Source organism: Diceros bicornis (genome assembly GCF_020826845.1).
Source record: "Diceros bicornis minor isolate mBicDic1 chromosome 3 unlocalized genomic scaffold, mDicBic1.mat.cur SUPER_3_unloc_1, whole genome shotgun sequence".
Lineage (NCBI taxonomy): Eukaryota > Metazoa > Chordata > Mammalia > Perissodactyla > Rhinocerotidae > Diceros > Diceros bicornis.
In genome coordinates, this window is record NW_026690897.1 from 3,124,377 (window position 1) to 3,141,953 (window position 17,577).

General features: G+C 50.8%; 1 long non-coding RNA gene across 1 annotated transcript in view; it reads left to right on the forward strand.

Moving 5' to 3' along the window:
- The window catches only part of LOC131402030 (uncharacterized), a 76,995-nt gene extending 69,488 nt beyond the window's left edge, over nucleotides 1–7,507 (forward strand). The window contains exon 4 of the long non-coding RNA XR_009218205.1: nucleotides 6,849–7,507. This is a non-coding gene — a long non-coding RNA (uncharacterized LOC131402030). The remainder of the gene's footprint in view (nucleotides 1–6,848) is intronic.
- Nucleotides 7,508–17,577: the final 10,070 nt, after the last annotated feature.

Genomic DNA, 17,577 nt, shown 5'->3' on the forward strand with positions numbered 1-17,577 from the left:
GATGCTTAGCAGCATCTCCCAGGCCTCAACCCACTAGAGGCCAGTAGTACCTACCCCCCTCTTTGTGACAACCAAAAATGTTTCCAGACGTTGCTGAATGTCCCTGCGGTGGGAGGTGGGGGTGTTAAAATTGCCCTGGTCGAGAACCACTGATCTAGATTTGTTTTGTGGGTATTTTACCAGTTTGCCAGGAAATTACAGAGCTCAAAATTACGTGTGTTTTCTAAAATACATATGGAAATACAAAGGACTAAGAATAGCCAAGATATTTTTTAAGCAGCAGGTCAAGGTGAGAAGACTTGATCTATGAGATATCCTGATGTATTATATATAAAGCTATAGTAACTAAAGCACTTTGGTATTAGCACAGTGTTAGACCAGTGGAAAACAGTAGAGAACCCAAATCCAATTCCACGTGTATCCAGAAACTTGATTTCTTTTAATAGAAGTGCTCTTACAGAGCAGAGGGCAAAGGAGGGGCGTTTCTTTAAGTGGTCCTGGGACTATTAGATATCAGTATGGAAAAAATTCAAATTGGAACCCTACTTTACTCCGTACACAAAAATCCATTCCAAGTAGATTAAAGACCTAGGCATGAAAGGCAAAACTATTAAGATGTTAGAATATAGTGGTTTTCAAACGATGTTCTTAAGAGTCTTAGAAAAAACATGGCTTGTAGTGGGAATGGGACAGTGGATCAGGGAAGTTCTAGGTCTTGCGTGCTCTTTTGGAAATGTTAAACGCTATTTCTTAAAAAACTTTAGTCCTCCTCAGAAAAGGCTTGAAAACCCGTGCTGTGTGGCATAGATAGCCTTCTGTGTTTGTGCAGATTCAAACTTGTTTTTTTTTTTTGGAAAATAGTATTGGACTTGCTTATAGGGCTTTCTCCCCTAGTAGTCTGTAAATCCTTCAAGGCCAGGGACTGGGTTTTTTTCATTGTTTTTCCATGGGGTCTGGAATTGTATGGACTCAATAAAATAAATGCTTGTTAAATGAATTCAAGCACTGGGAGTGGAGGGAATGTATAGAGAAGAGCAGAGAGGAAGGAAGGTACTTTGAAGAACACTCTCATTTACAGAAAGGGAGAAACCAATGTATTGGAATAGTTAAGAACCGTGTTACAGACATTAAGGAAAAAGCAAATGCATTTATTCTGTTGCAAGAATACAGAGTGTTATGTTTGGCTGTATATCTAGAGGTTATGCTTATGTATTTTAGAATCAGACAGCAGGAGTCAGTCATATCTAGGTTCTGCCTCTTACTAGCTAAACAATATTGGGCATGAACTTGACTTCTTTAAAACCTAGTATTCACACTTATGAAATGGGAATAATATTATTCGGTGGCTTAAGAGGTCATTGATGACCTTGAGATAGAGCTTTCCGGATTGTGGAATTAAAAGCTAGATTATAGGAGCTTGATTCTACTATATTGTTAAGCCTAAAGAACATTGAGAAGCTCACTACGAAACAAACATTGAGACACTGTAAAGAACGATTTTTATAGAAATGAAATACATTTTCTTGAGAGAATCTTACAGTTATATTTTTTAAGACACGTTATTGGGAGTGGTCTACAAAAGCACAAAGCTACAATTGGACTTTCCTGTTGAAAGTACATTTCTCAAAATGTTTGCTATATCTTTGTTAAGGTAAACTGAGTGATAAAGTGCTTTTAAACATGTTGAGCATTTCATGTTTTAAAGTATGTTATGAAATTTTTAGAAATAAAGCATACATCTTGATTCCAATTTTTTTCTGGAAAAATTTCCTGGAGCAACCCCTGATGGCCCAGCGGTTAAAGATTGGCACCCTCCGCTTCGGCATCCCAGGTTCAGTTCCCAGGCATGAACCACACCACTCGTCTCTCATTGACTATGCTGTGGCGGTGGCTCATGTAGAAGAACTAGAAGGATTTACACGTAGAATATAGAACTATGTACTGGGGCTTTGGGAAGGGAGAAAGAAGAGAGGCAGATTGGCAACAGATGTTAGCTCAGGGCAAATCTTTCCAAGCAGGGAAAAAAAAAGAAAAAGAAAAATTGCCTAAGTGTAAGTTATTTATACTCATTTTTTATGACTTCTTATATAAGACTCTCCTGAAAAAAACTATACTGGCTGCAAAGCTATCTGCCGATAAACAGGTATCCATATGGAGATATGAAAATGGTGATTTTCAAGTAGAGAAGAATTCAACCCTTATAAACTACACAGCAGGTAAACAGAATTTGTTGGCAGTGAAATATTCCCGTTAGTTCTAGTAGAACAAGGTAGCCAAGCATCAATCAAGATTTCAGTGGTGCTTGTAGAGAGTAGTTGGGTCATGTCACAGACGTAAATTGTAAATTATTGTAACTTCATTGTATATAGTTACTCATTACAAAGGAGTTTATTATTATACTAGATTATTGAGGCTAACATCATTAAAATGAAACTGCATGGTGCTTTCTTATATAAGAGGAATTTGACAGTAAACTATTTACTTAAGGCATATACTGATAGTATAGCTACTTTGTACTTTTAATTCTTGTGTTGTTTTGATCTAATAATGGCATTTTGGGGGGTCAAAATACCTTTTTTTAGAAACCTTGATACAACCATATGCTGTCTTCAAAATCTTACTTCAAATAAAGCAATAGAGGCAAGTTGGAAGTAAAAGCATGGAATAGATAAACAAAATAATAAGGGAATTATGGTGCCAGTTATCAATGGATTGCCCCTGTGTAACAACATCAGAGTATTTGCCTCTATTGTCTGTTCTGCAATAATGGAGCTGCACACAGTAGACATTTCTCTTTTGCACCTGGCAGGGGTTAAGCTTTGTCAGAGAAGGTTTAGGACAAAGGGCCTTCCTTCCTAATTCCAGGGTGCTTCCATTCTTTTCTTTTTCTTTCTCCTGCAGTACAACCAGCAGTGTCACAATTCAGGGGTGTCTACAGGGACTCAACCACATTGGGTGATCCACAGTGGATTCAGTGGATCCCCTTGGATGGCTTAATAAGGAGAATGAGTGGCACCCCTGCAAGTGGAATCCCAGTGAATCCAGTTGGCATCCCAGCCTCAGCCTACCTGCCCCTGGGAGGAGACAGGGCTTTCCTGTTTGCCAGTCTCAGCCTGCTGTTCCCTACCTGCTGAGCTCTGCCCTGACCAGGGACCGGTACTGGCCTTGGGAAACATGACAATCTTCTCCACCATCCCTGTGCTGCAATCATTCCTTCTCCATCAAGGCCTGAAGGCAGCCTTGGCGAGGGGGTCCTCTCCCAAATTTGTTTCTTTCTTAACTACTCTGCTGTAATTCTGGGCTATTCTCTATAGTTCCCTTTAAAGGTTTATGGTTAATTGTTCATTATATAAACTGTCCCTGCTCAATCTATTGGTTGGTTTCCGTGTCCTGATTGAACACTGATTCTTATCATTATATATTATTTTATAGGGTATTAGTGCTAAGGGGAAAAATGAAAGGGGAACAAGTTGGATAGGGAGTGTCAGGACAAGAGGATAGTTTATATTTTAAATGACATGGTCAATACAGCCTCACCAAGATGACATTTGAACACAGAATTAAAGATAGTGAAGAAGATGAGGCATGAAGTCATCATGTGGAAGAGGATTCCAAGTGGAAGGAACATAGAGTGCAAATCTACAGGTGGGAGAGTGCCTGGTATGTACCAGGAGCATAATGGAGGGCAGAGGTACAGGGGATTACTGGCCAAAGATGATGTCAGAGAGAGTGAGGGACCAACTGTATGGGGCTTGAGGTCCATCATAAGGACTTGAACTTTCCCCCTGAGAGAAATGGAGAGCCCTTTGAGAGATTTCACAATGTCAGGGTGTGACATCTGGTTTTAAAGGGTCACTCCAATTGGTGCATTGGGGATAGATTGTGGGTCAAATATAGAGACAGAGAAACCAGTTAGAAGGATACAGCGATTATCCAGGCCAGAACAATGGTGCAATGTGGTGTACCAGCCATCAGGGAGTAACAGGAAGTGGACTTACATACCCACCACAAACAAAGTAAGACTAGTCAAAATACGTGATATGAGTATTTCGCTAATGATCAGTCTACATATGCAGTGGGTGAAAGTCCACAAGGCCAGAGAAAAGCAACCTTCGTGTAAAGAACAAATTCTAAGGCACTGTAAGTCACACCACCTGCAACAACCACAGATTCTAGAATTATTTGAGATGCCAAGACAATGAGGAAGGAATAATCTTTCAACAAGTAGTGCTGGGACAACTGGAGATCCACATGTGAAATAATAAAGGTGAACCCCTACCTAACACCATATACAAAAATGTTACATCTTCTTACCATCAAAGATGTAAATGTAAGACCTAAAACTATAAAACTCTTGGAAGAAAACATGGCCCTGGATTAGGCAATGTTTTTGTAATTATGGCACCCAACACATAAGCAACCAAAGGGAAAACAGATCAATTCAACTTCATCAAAAGTAAAACTTGAGTGCGTTGAAAGATACGATCAAGAAAGTGAAAAGACGACTCACAAAAGGGGAGAATATGCTTACAGATCTTTACATATCTGATAAGGGTCTACTATTGAGAACATATAATACATTCTCCCCTCTCAACAATAAAATACAAATAGCACAATGAAAAATGGGCAATGCATGTGGATAGGCATTTCTCCACAAGAAATATATGGTGCCTGGTGCTGTGCTGTCCCTGCCTGAGGCTGCAGTTCCTGTGACGGCCATCAGGTGGCAGCCTCCTGTGTCAGTGGTGCCCACTGAGCTTTGCTGGAGCAATTGGAGAAAGGAGGAGTCATGCAGAAGTCATGCTGACCCTCCGCCTGCCTCAGGACCCACTTGCACTTCCTATTACTAGTGTTCCTCTTCACCATCTGAGTGGAGCAAAAGCAGGAAGGAGGGATCCAAGATGCCCCATTTTGTTCATTCAGCAGCTACGTGCCAAGCCCTCACCCTGGGCCAGGAGCCCTGGTGGGCCCAAGGTTGGTGCTGAAATCTACCCAGTGGTCCCTGCCCACCAGGAGCTCAGTCTGGAGGCAGATGGACAAAAGCACAAAGTCAGAGACACGTGAAAGAGAAGAGCATGAACTGGAATGAAAATAAAGAGTGTCCTGCAGGGAGGGCTGGGGTCTCACTGGGTAGGAGGGTCTGAAAGGCCTGACAGAGGTGACATTTGCTGTGACCGGAATGACATGAGGACCCAGCGCTTCACTCACCTGTGATCAGCGTGCCAGGGAGAAGGCACTGCTGGTGTGGAGACACCCAGGCAGAAGTGAGTTTGGCCAGAGGAGGTTAGAGAGGTGGGCACTGTGGCTGCAGAGAGCGTGGAGGGGAGAGAAGGGAGGGGGCAGGCCAGACCCGGGAACTGGGAGATGGTGTGAGGTGTCTCCTCCTCTCTGACAACACTGCTCCCCACCCTGCATCATGAAACCACAAATATTCGCTCTCTCTCCATCTCTGTGGACCAGGAATCCTGCACAACTGAGCTGCAGCCTCTGCTCATCGCTTCTTCCAGGTTGGGGCTGTGGCCTCCACTGAGTCTGAACCAGGATGAGATGTGCTGTCAAGCTAACGCCTGTGGGCTCGGTCAGGATCAGCTTCACTGAGAGCCCGGCTCCTTTCTGTCTGTTGGCCAGGGGACTCCCTTGGTTTCTTCTGTGTGGGCATCTGCATAGGGGAGCTCAGGACATCCATGTATGTCCCAAGGTCCAGGGGTCAGACAGACTGAGAGAGGGGAGCAATGGGAGAGGGTAGAGGGAACACAAGAGAGTGAGTGAGAATGATAGCCTCGGAGGTAGAATCTGGGAAGTGTCGTCCTGTCACTTGTGCTTCGTCTGCTGGTCAGAGCCAATCCTTAAGCTGTCATTGGTCCACAGGGACATATAGAACAGGCAGGGAGATCATCCCTGCAGGAGCACGCTGACCTTGACTCGATTGTCCTGGTGGCGAAAGGCTCCCTTCCTACCTGGGCTCATCCTATGTTGAGCTCAGATCCTCCTCCTTGGGAGTGTTGCTCTTCGGGGACCAGGGGTGCTCTCCTGGGTTCCCTGGGCTCCTGTCCCCTCCAGGAGGGAGATGTACACTGAGGGGGCTGAGGCCAGAGCAAGCAGGGACCTCTCCACCCTCCCAGCTCCTTTGCTTCCTTCCCCAGGAGGGCCGACTCCTCAGGAGCCTCTCCTCACTGCTCACCATCTTCTCTGCTCTGAGAGCACCTCGTTTCAGCCTCTGAAGAAGACCTAGGGAGAAGTTTGCAGGTGGAAAGGCCTCTCTCCATGGGAGCCCCAGAGTGGACGGGGACGATCGACAGGGCTGGGCATTGTCCCCTCAGTCAACTTGGACTTCCTGGGAGGCAGCAACCCCTGGGGGCAGGGCCTAGGCTGGTGGCAGGTCTCTAAGCATCCCCACAATGCCCATCTTCCTGGTCTCTCCTGATTGGGAACAGGCCTGCACAAGTACACAACCTTTCAGACCCCCTGGGGTTATGTGCAGCCCATCAAGGCCGCTGTGTCTGTCTCATTGTGTGGTTGTCCGTCTTACCTTCCTGGCTGATTCGCTGCTCTGTTCTAGATCCAACCTCAGGCGGCTGCAAAGTTGACCTTTCACGTCAGCTTGCCACTGAGATGGCTACTGTTTCCAGAAATGCTTAGGGGCTGGGCTTTGCCCACCCATGGAGACATCAAGTGGGCAACTTCTTACAGTGAAGCCACCCCCCTTCAGGCTTGTGCCGCTCACAGGGCTGTCACACTGAGGGGGTGGGGATGGGAGCTGCCCTGGGGAAAAACACCACAACTCTCACTGTTCTTCCCTCAGCTTCAAATGCTCCTCAGTTGGTTGTATGTCTCTGGTCTCTTCCCAGAGGTTGTTTTCTGACAGCGCGTCCGGTGTGATCGTGGCTTCCGGGAAGAGGATTGGCTGAATGCCTCACTCCACCATTCGGTGTGTCCTGCCGCCCCACGCCAATCACTTTCTGAAGGCGCATCCTTTCAGCAATCTGAGGACCCAAGATTGTGAGTCTGTGTCCTGGAGGGATTTTGAGAAGAGCTGGTGGGATGGCAGTATTGCAAAGCATAAAGTCTTGCTTCCAGAAAGCTCTCTGGGATCCTCAGCATCTTGCTGTTTTGGAGTCAAAGCCCTGAGATCTTTAAAAAGCCAGCAATGTTAGAACATGGGCAGGACAAACAAAAGTCTCTGGGCTCCAACACCAAATAAAATATTCTGAATTTCTAGTAACCTGAGACGAGTGGAAAGGAATTGGGCGTGTGGAGTGGAGGTGCGGTTTGGGCCAACTACGCATCTGGGAGGAGAAATGCCATGCAGAGCAGCCTTTCTGGGGGCATAAGTGTGGGACATGTGTGCAGACCCCCGCTGCAGACATTGCTGCTGCTGCCCTTCAGTTCCCTCAGCCCACTTGAGTCCCCGCAGTCCCTGGGAGCCAGTCCCCAGCAGGCCCACAGTGTCCCCCTGGAGCACCTGCATCCACTCTCTGCCTGAGGGCTCTCTCCTGCACCGGGAGCTTCCTCTCCTGCAAGCCTGTGCCAGCCTGTAGCACAGAAGCCTTCATGACCCGGGGTATACCCTCCACGCACGGGGACAGAGCCAGTCCAGTTGGGATCTCGTCTCCCAACAGGACTAGGAGGGATGCTCACCTCAGTGCTCCCTCCTCAGGCCCCGCACTGGCTCTCCTCCTCCAGGCTTCCTTCCCCTTGGCCTCCTCGGGCCTCCTCCCTCACCTGCAAACAAACCACTTGCCCTACATCCTTGTCTGCTTTTGGCCCAAACCCTGCCGAGGCTCCACGCTGGCTGTGACTTGGAGCAGGTCGTCCAGCCTTCTGGACTTGAGCTTCCTCACCTGTAAGATGGGGACAAAAGGCCTGCCTCCCGGAGATGTCAGAGGAGACACAGCGTGGGAAGATGCAAACCACTGCAAAGAAGGATGCCAGGTGATCACCCAGTGAAAACACCAACCTTGCCAAAGAAACAGGAGCTCTTGAGGCTGAGGGAGGAACGCGGGCAGCCTGTCCAAACAACGTGGAGACTCACTGACGAGTGTGGCCGTGCAGGGTAGGCCCCCGCACAGTGGAAGAGCCATTGACAAGGAAGGTGACAGGACAGAGGCTCCCAAGGAGAAAGATTTAAGTGTTGGAGGGTCACAGAGGCCTTAGAAAAATCGTGAGGCCCTGGAACATGTTTACTGAAATGCTATTATTGGCCAGAAAAATGTGTTACAAATACCCAGTCCTCTCTGGATTACTTCACATTGGTTGTAGGAATGAGTGCACAATTGTCATTAGAACCCACATTTTGTTAAATATAGGATATCTTTATTTTTCTTAACTTTTAATTATTTTTTTGTCCATGAAGTGCCAAGCATGGGTTTTCTCCGCTCTTCTCTTTGCATGGGTGGCCTCTACTTTCAGAAGTGGATTCCTGGTGCTCATCAACCCTGCTAACATGAGGGACAGCCCTCTTTCAGGTCACACAGTGGATGTGAGCTCCAGGTGGGCAGGGACCACGTCGTGTCATACTCACTGGTGTGGTTACAGTGCTCGGCCCATGGCAGGGACCAGAGTGTATTGGCTGAATGAGTGAGTGAAACAAGGAACGAATGCATGAATGAGTACATGAGTGCAGGAGTGAGTGAGTGAGGGAATGAGTGAAGGAATGACTGGGTGAATGAAGGAAAAAGTGAATAAACCACACAAGCTTGATCCACACAGGAGGAGCCTTTAGTGTGGCGGGCTCACAGGGGGTCACAGCACAGCCCTGCACGGTGGCATGGAGCATGTTCAGCTCTACTTCCAGCACTGAGCCTCCGTCACCTGCAACACAGTGTGGTCCTGGATCTTCTTCAGCTCCTCCTCAAACAATGCTGAATGTTCCCGGGAGCAGGGCAGCAAGAAGGGAACTTGAGGAGGGACTTCCCAGACCCTGCGCCCTGGAGGACCACTGTGACAGCCTGGCAGGGGGCTCTTAACACGCTCCAGGCACCAGGCTAGAGATGCACAATCCATTCCTCAGGGAAGTCTCCCAACAGCCCATCAGGAGGCCAAGTTATTTCCTCATTGTACAGATGGGGAAACTGAGGCTGAGAGCCTCACCTGCGTCACCAGCTAGAAAGAGGCTGAGTAGGGACTAGGACCCCTGTTTCTCTGACTTGGGATCATTCCAAACCACTGTCCTGCACTGCGGCCTCCTCGGGCTCAGGGGTCCTGGCCTCCCGGGGGCCTGAACACTTCTGGCCTCCAGCCATCACTGAACTAAAGGGACAGGGCCACTCCGTCTGCCTGGGGCTGGGTAGGGTGGCCGGGGAATGGCCAGCCGTGGGTGCTGTGGGCTCTCCCAGTACCAAGGACCAGCCTATCCCCCCGCAGAGTGAGGTCTCTCTGGGCATCAGGAACAAAAGTTCTCAGAACTTTAGGGAAAAGAGGTCCCTCCCTCAGCATGGGGGAGCCCTTCTCAGGCAGGCCCCATGGGGTCTAAGAGGCACTGGGTTCAAATCCCGGCTCTGCCACTCTGCAGGGCACAGAGGGGGCAAGTCTCTTTGAGCCTCAGTTTCCTCATCAGTGAAACGAAGACAATAATTGCTCCTCCCCCAAGGAGTTGTGGGGAGGATTCAAGGAGATAGCTCAAGAGGAGAACAGAGGCCCGGTAAGTGCTCATCACAGTGAGCTGTTCCTGCTGATGTCACCCCACTGAGAGCCCCCTGGGGCCCTTCGCCTCTGCCCACTCTGATCTCCTACCAGGCATGCCCTACTCGCTCTGACTCCACTGTTCCTCTGGAATGCCTTTCTCCCCTCCATCTTGTCCCACGGCATTCAGCCAGCCAGTTGGGGATCCAGGACCCAGCCCCATCTCTCCTCCCGTGATTCCTCTTCATTAGAGCTAGTAGCTGTTGATCTCTGAGAAGGTGCAGGGCACTCCAGGTGCAGCCTGAGCGAACTTGTCTGACACCACCATGAAAGGTCGGCTGCCACCCCACTTCACAGGTGAGGAAACCGAGGATCCAATGGCAGTGCCTCTCCGAGGTCACCAGGGCTCTCTCCCTCGTCTCCACTGAGCAGGGCCCCTCCATCGCAGAGGCTGAATGTGCTGGATATGTGGGCTGGGGCTGGCACAGTGCCTGAGGCAGCCATCACTCCTGGAAGACCCTGAGGTGTGCTTTGTGCACAATGACCTTCTCCAAAGCCTCCAGCCCCGTGCTCTGACCTTCTGGCACCTTCTATGACACCTCCACTGTGTCTTGTCAAAGTCACTTCTGCTCACACAAGCTCAAGTGGGTCCTGCTGTTGCAACTGAGAACTCCTTCTGGAGGGAGCATGTTCAAGGAGGTCCCTGTGACTCACTGCACTGCCCTAGATGTGCTTTCCCTACTGAGGATGGGGCTCTGTGCTTGGAGGGAGAGGGAGCAGGCAGGAGTGTCCAGACCCTCATCATCATCTGTCCTGGATGGCAGGCCGGGCTGCTCAGCTCAGGTGAGTTAGGGAGCAGGAGGGGCATGGGCAAGGCCAAAGCGCAGTCAGGTGTGGTAGGGGCGGGGCCGGGGGTGAGGGGAGTGGTAGGGACAGAAGCAACAGGAGCGGGGCCTTCCAGCTAGGCAGGTCACCCCAGGTACCTTCATCCCCTGCATCCTAGCTGCTCCTCCTTCTCCCTCCCTCCCTCAGGTCTCTGCTTCAGGGTCTCTGGACTCCCTGTTCCCATACAAGATCACAGCGTAGAAGGAGACCTTGGGTGTCAGAGACTGTGACCAACACCTTAACATCACATTTACATTATGAGCCAGAATCTCCACCTCTAGGGATCGGTCCTAAAGAAGTAGAGATTTATGGATGCAGGAGTTCCTTTCAGCACGATGACGGGGGTGAAAAATCAGAAATGATCCGTGTTGCCCAGCAGAGGCTCTTAGGAAATTCTGAGCCGGACGCAGAGGAAGAAGAGGATTGACTGGCCGGGGTCCAGCCCTGGGGAAATCAGGTTCCAGAAGAGCACACCCCCTGCAGTCCTTCCTACACGATAGCCGCAAGTGCACACCCACACACACTTGCACATAGACATACCCATGTGCATACAGATGCACACAGCTGAATGGGCACATGCACACACGTGCACACACACGTGCATACAAAGGCAAAGGACTGAAACGGTGAACACTGCCTGTTAAGGGCACTCCTGAGTTTCCACTTAATTCTTAATTCCCTTAGAATTCATTCTTTTACTATAATAAACGTTCATTGTCTTTGTAATAATAACGTTTACAAAGAAAAACTAAATAATGTACTTCAGTCCAAAGATGAGTGATAAATGGATAATATTAACCATGAGATTTTAATCTTGTTCGAATTATAAGAGGACTAGAGGCACATTCTATCACGTTGAAACATCACGCAGGCCCCTAAAGGAGAAGAGAAGCGAGTGGCAATTCCCATCCCCAGAGGTGAACCCCATGGACAATTTGGTGCGTATCTCTCTGGCTCTGTCTCTCTCTTTCTGTCTGTCTGTCTCTGTCTCTCTCTCACACACAGATTGATTTTCGTAGATGCGTGTCTCCCGGCTGATATCACATATACGTGGTCTTACAGATGCGACGGATGGATCCCATTGCCTCGCCATGGACAGTAGCGTTCCTTCCAATTGCTTGTTATTGCAACCAGTGCTGCGATGAATTGTCTGGAAAAGACATCTTTGAAAAGTTGAGCAGGAATTTCTGTGGGATGAAGTCCTGGGATCAGCACCGCCAGCACAGGCGTGCCTCTGGGGACTGCGATATGTCCTGCAGGCTGGTCTCGAGAGAGGAGTGTCCTTTAACACTTGTCACTAGGGGTCTACTGGGGCCTCTGCTTCCTCACATTGTCACCAGGGCTGGTCGTCACCACACTGGAACCCAGCCCGTATGATGGGGCCCAGTGCCCTCTTCACAGTGTCTCCATGTGCGCGTCTCATCCTCGGGGAGCTCGAGCATCTCTGACACATGCTGCCCCTGTATATCACGTCTCGTTGGCGTTCAATGTGCTTGCTCTTTATCTCTTTTTAAAACTCTGACTTTCGAGCATTTTTTTGGACCCCAAGGATGCGTAACCTTTCCCTGGCCTTGTGTTATGAGGAATACTTTCCGGTTTGTGGTTTGTCTTTCCAGCTTTCTACCCTTTCTTGTTTTTGTTTTGGCCGCAGGAAGAGCAGCGCATTTCGTGTGTGGCTTCTGGCTCTGGTGTCCCACTTAGAACAGCAGTCTGTACCCCAAGATTATGCACATATTTACCAAAAGGGCTTTCTTTGATACATCAAATCTAGACTCCATCTGGGATTTTCCTATCAAATTAGAGAAATTCTATTTCAGATAATAACAGAAAAGGAAAACTTATCAGGCCGTGTGAAAATAAATGGGCAGACACACATGGCCACATACGGCAGGATTTCACTTATAGGAAACATCCTGAACAGATTTAAAAAAAAAACAAACAAACAGTGACAGAAAAGAGATTAGGGGTTGCCAGGGCCTGAGGGAGAAAGTGGGAGTGAGTGCTTTTAGAACAGGGTGTTCTTTTGGAGAATGAAATATTCTAAACCCATACAGCGGTGACGTCTGCACAGCATTGTGAATGTACTTAATGCTCATGAAGTGTACAATTTAAAATGAAAAACATTAAAGTGTTAAAAGACGAAAGTGAAATTTATTTTAAATAATCAAGATATAAACAATAAAAGAAAATCAATGTAAGAAACCAAGAAATAGAGAAACACAATTAGGAGGGTGGGGAAGGAAATTTGTGGTAAGGGAGTAGGTGCAATAGGTGGGACTGGAGGTGCTAATGAGGGAGGGTCTAGAGCCAGCTCTCCCAGGCCGCAGAGATTGGCCTCAGCTGCCTCCCTGTCTCCTACAGGCGGCTGTGCAAGGGATGGCTCTCCCTGAACTGAGGCTGGGCCCTCAGCTGCCTCCTGTTCTCCTGCAGGGGCCTGTGCTGGGCATTGCTCTCCCTGCACGGAGGCTGGGGCCTCAGCTGCCTCCTGTTTGCCTGCAGGAGCCTGCTCAGGGGATGGCTCTCCCTGCTTGGATGCTGAGGCCTCAGCTGCCTCTTGGAGTCCTGCAGGCGGCTGTGCAGGAGATGTCTGTCCCAGCATGGAGGCAGGGATCTCAGCTGCCTCCTCATCTCCTGCAGGAGGCTGTGCAGGGGATGGCTCTCTCTGCACAGAGATTTGGGCCTCTTCTGCCTCCTGGTATCCTACAGGAGCCTGTGCAGGGGATGGCGCTCCCTGCATGGAGGCTGGGGCCTCAGCTGCCTCCTGGTCTGCTGCAGGACATGGTGGATATGATTGTTCTCCCGGGATTGAGGCTGGGTCCTCTGGTGGCTCTGAGGGTTTTATCACTGTCACTGCAGACGCTCTCCCAGTAGCTGCTAATCCAGTCCTGTGGGACACCGGCGCCTCCATCGGGGAGATGGATGGAATATCCCCTTCCAGCAGCTCCATGCTGATCTCCTGTCTGGAGCTCTGCAAAGACAGTGACTGGCTCCGTCCCAGAGGCATCAGAGCCCTGCCCAGCTGTCCTTGCTGCTGCTTCTGCCCTCTGGAGCTAATTCTCCCAGATCAAGCACACACCTGTGTCTGCACAGTATTCCACCCCTGAGGAAAGACCTACACCTCAGGGGCTTGGGATAAACCTCAGGCAGAAGGGCGCCACACCTGCACTCCACGTCCCACCCAGCCAGCCTTGACCTGGGCTTTGAACCTGACCGACCCCCCCAGGCTTCTAACATCTCACCGACTGCTCCTGTTCACGGTGGTCCACCCACATGAACCCGCCCTTCCAGGCACACATGGGGAGGGGATGTAGGGCTGCCCAGATGGGACCACAGTGGTAGCCTGGTTTGGAATGGCCTTCCCTGGGCCTCCCGGTGTTACCTTTCCGTCCCTCCAGGTAAACGGCCAGAGCCGTCGGCCGTGAGAGGGGCACCAGCAACTGCATCGGTCTTTGGGGGCTTTCCTGGGGCTCCGGCCCCTGGTCATTGGGAAGCAGCAACTAAACATGTTGCTCCTTCTAGACAAGTGCTAGATAAGTGAGCTCGCTTGGGGGCTGTGTTTAGGATGTGGGTGCCTAGTTACCAGGGTTCCAAGTTCTGTTGGGCTCTGTGAGGTCACTTCCTGGGATCCACTTACCTAATCTTCCTCCTCACACAAGACCTTCCTAAGGGCCCCCCGGGCTGCTGACTGCTCACTCTCCATCTCCATACCCTGTCCAGACACAGTCACACCAACACAGTCCACCCCACAGCCTCTGGGGAGGTCTGGACGCAACCGGGGCCCCAGCTTTGAGGACACAGAGTTGAATTCAGTCCCGCTCCTGCTTCTTGCAAGTGATGTCACCCTGGACAACCCTGCGCCTCTCAGGGCCTCCCCTCTCAGGGTGTCTCCTGTGTTCATGTCCCTCTCTGTGTAGTGGGGGTCATTCTAGCATCTACTTCCTAGGGATGTCATCAGGTGTATAGACCTAGAGATCCCTTCAGAGTCTGTGAATCCCGTGGGCTGCTCCCAAATGTGGCTCCTGCACAGATTTGGCAGTGCAAGGATTACAGGAAGGGCTGGCTGTTGCAGAGAATACAACGCAAAGAGGCTTGGGTCTGCTGGGCGTCTGGGAGAGGCACTTCCCCTCTTGCCAGTTTCCCAGTGTCCCATGGAGGGTTGAAATGAAATGACGTTCAGACATCATCTGCTTCTGGCTCGCAACCATCCAGGGCCTCCTGTTATGTTTAGACTCAGGTCCAAGTGCCTGAGTGGCGGTCATCTCAGCCTATGTGGTGGGCAGCCGCCACAAAGGCTCCCAGCATTCCCACTTCCTAGGTACACACCCTATGTAATCCCCGCTCCTCAGTGAGAATGGACTTTGCGGCTGGCTTCTAACCAATAGAATAGGGCCGAGTGATGGGATGTCCTTCCACGGTCGGCTTAACGAAAAGTCTGTGACTTCTGCCTGGTTCTGTCTCTCCTGTGTTCATTCTATCTCTCTGTCTCTGTCTCCCTGTCTCTGTGTCTCTGGCTGTCTGTATCTCTCTTGGTCTCTTCCTGTCTCTCTGTCTCTCTTTGTCTCTCCTCTCTGTCTCCCTGTCTCTGTCTGTGTCTCCTCTCTTTGTCTCTCCTACCCATCTTTCTATCTCTGTGTGTCTCTGTCTCTCTTTCTCTCTCTCTTTCTGTCTCTCTGATCCACTATTCAGGAGAAGCCAGATCAGATATTATGAGCTTCCTTCCCTATGGCACCCCCTAATGCAAAGAACTGGCAGAGGGTCCCGGCCCACAGACAGAAAAGGCCTGAAACCCCCCATCCAAACTGAATCCTACCACTGCCCCGATACTTGTGAATGATCTCCGAGATGGCTCCTGCCTCTATCGAGCTTCAGTTGAGAACACAGCCCAAGCCTCCTGCTAGACCTTGACGGGGAGCCTCCCAGCTGACCTGAGCCTGGACCCTGGTAGAGACACTGTCAGATGCTCAATGATAGGTCTCATAGGTGCTAAGTGAGGCTAATGCTGTCACCCAGCATAGACAGCTAGTACCTCCTTCCAAGCCTGGGTCTGGCCCTGCCATCATCTCTCCCTCACTTCTCTCCTCCCCAGCTCACTCTAGCCACACTGGCTCTTTCCTTACCTCCTCTCTCATCAAATTCTCTTCTGCCTCCAAGTTTCTGTACCTTTGAGCTTCCCCCCAGCACGCTGTTTGCAGACAGATGCAGGGCTGGTTCCTCTTGTCCTTCTGCTCAGGGCACAAATGTCCCCAGGGGGCCATTTACACCCACCTAGGGGCTCTAGGCCCTCCCTCCTCCAGCACCCTGATTCATTGCCCTGTAGCACCTGCTCTTCTTTTTTGCATGAATTTGTTCATGATTTTGTCCCTTCCACCTCTAGGCTGTGAGCACCTGGAGGACAGGGACCATGTGGGTGCTTTCAGCACTGCCCTCAGGACTAACATGGGCCCTGCTCAGGGTGAGTGCTGGGGCCACAGTAGCTGACAGAATCATGGGAGGATCTCAGAGTCCCCTCCTGCCTCTGAGCAGCTCCCATTGTGGACGTGGATGCCAGTAATCAAAGGTGCCTGTTGCTTTGGACAGGGAAACACCCAGAACGAGCCCTGGGCGTCCCTTCCCTGCTCCACTTGCTCCATTGAGCACGAGTGGACACAGGACACCCCTGGTGGTCAGCCCCAGCCTTGCAGCCCCAGGCAAGAAAGCAGAAAGCAAAACACACACCTTTCTTTGTTTGGGGTCCTCAAGGTAGTGGTTCCAGCAGGGCCAAGGGCACAAAGGAGCAGGACCTGTGGGCTCCAGGAGGGACGTGATGGACCTCAGAAGCCTCTCTTGCTCCCCACTTTCCTTACACTGGCCCTGGCATGTCCCGTTGACTCACAAGGCCTCCTCACCCCAGCCAGGGCAATGACTCCACCTCACTTCCAAAGGAGGCCCCCAAGGCTCCGACACGGATGGCCTTGTCCCTGGTCCCCAGACAAGTCGACCAGTGCTCTGCCATGTTCTGCACTGCCCGGGGCCCCAGTCCCCAAGCTCTCAGGCTGCCCTCTGCTCAGCAAGACCTCGAGGGAACGGAATGCATTTTACAAGGACTCAGAGAACAGTGGGTCATGGATGGAGCACGAAGGTCAATAGTCTCTTCTACAAGCCTGTGGGACCCTTAGAGTCACCCCATCTATGCACCCCAACTTACAGAGGCCTAAGATCAGGCCTTCTCTCCTGTAGCCCCTCCCCCCTAGGGGGTCACTTCCTAGTTCCCAGTGCCCAGAGTGGTGGACACAGGACGCCAGACCTGGTTCTCTGCAGGCTGCTCTAGGGATGGCCCCAACCCCTGCATCCCACTGTGCACCTTGGGGACCCCCTGCCCACCAGTCTGGCATCTCTCCTCTTCATGCTATGGGCATGCACATGTTGCTAGGGGACCGGATGCCCCTGCCCCATGGCAGAGCTGCCTCCAACCTCTTTCTTCCTTCCTCCTGTCACCTCCCCAGTGTGCACTTTCCTTCTGACACAGGGCTGGGCAGTCAGAGTGTGTGTGTATGCTTGTGTGTGTGAGTATGTCCACGTGGGGATGCGTAGAGGAAAGGGCCCTACATGGGGGATGTTGGCAGGGGTCCGCCAGGATCTTAGGGGCTCTCATTCCCAAAGCAAACCCCTTGGAAGTGTTGAGGCTGGCCTAAGAGCTTGGAATGCTCTCTTCTCCTCTGGACTCTGCCCACCTCGTGGGCCCAGGGCCTGTCCCTGCTTCTCCTTGCCTCAGTTTCCCAACTTTCCTGTGAGGGTTGGACACGGAGCAACATCAGCCCCGATGAGCATGGACATGGCCTGGGATCTCTGCCCGCATGAGTGTGGCTGGGATACCCACACGGTCTCACAGGCCTCTCTCCTGTGGGGCAACCAGGCCTCCTGTCCACGGTCAGGCACACAGAGGGGCCCTGCAGACAGCACTTCCGGGTGACACAGCCCGCAGCACACACGTGTAACACAACGGTCCCCTGACATGGCTGCTTTCATCTGTCCCCTCCCCCAGCCAACTGCTCGGTGACCCTCACATCCCCTACGTCCCGGGAACACACCACA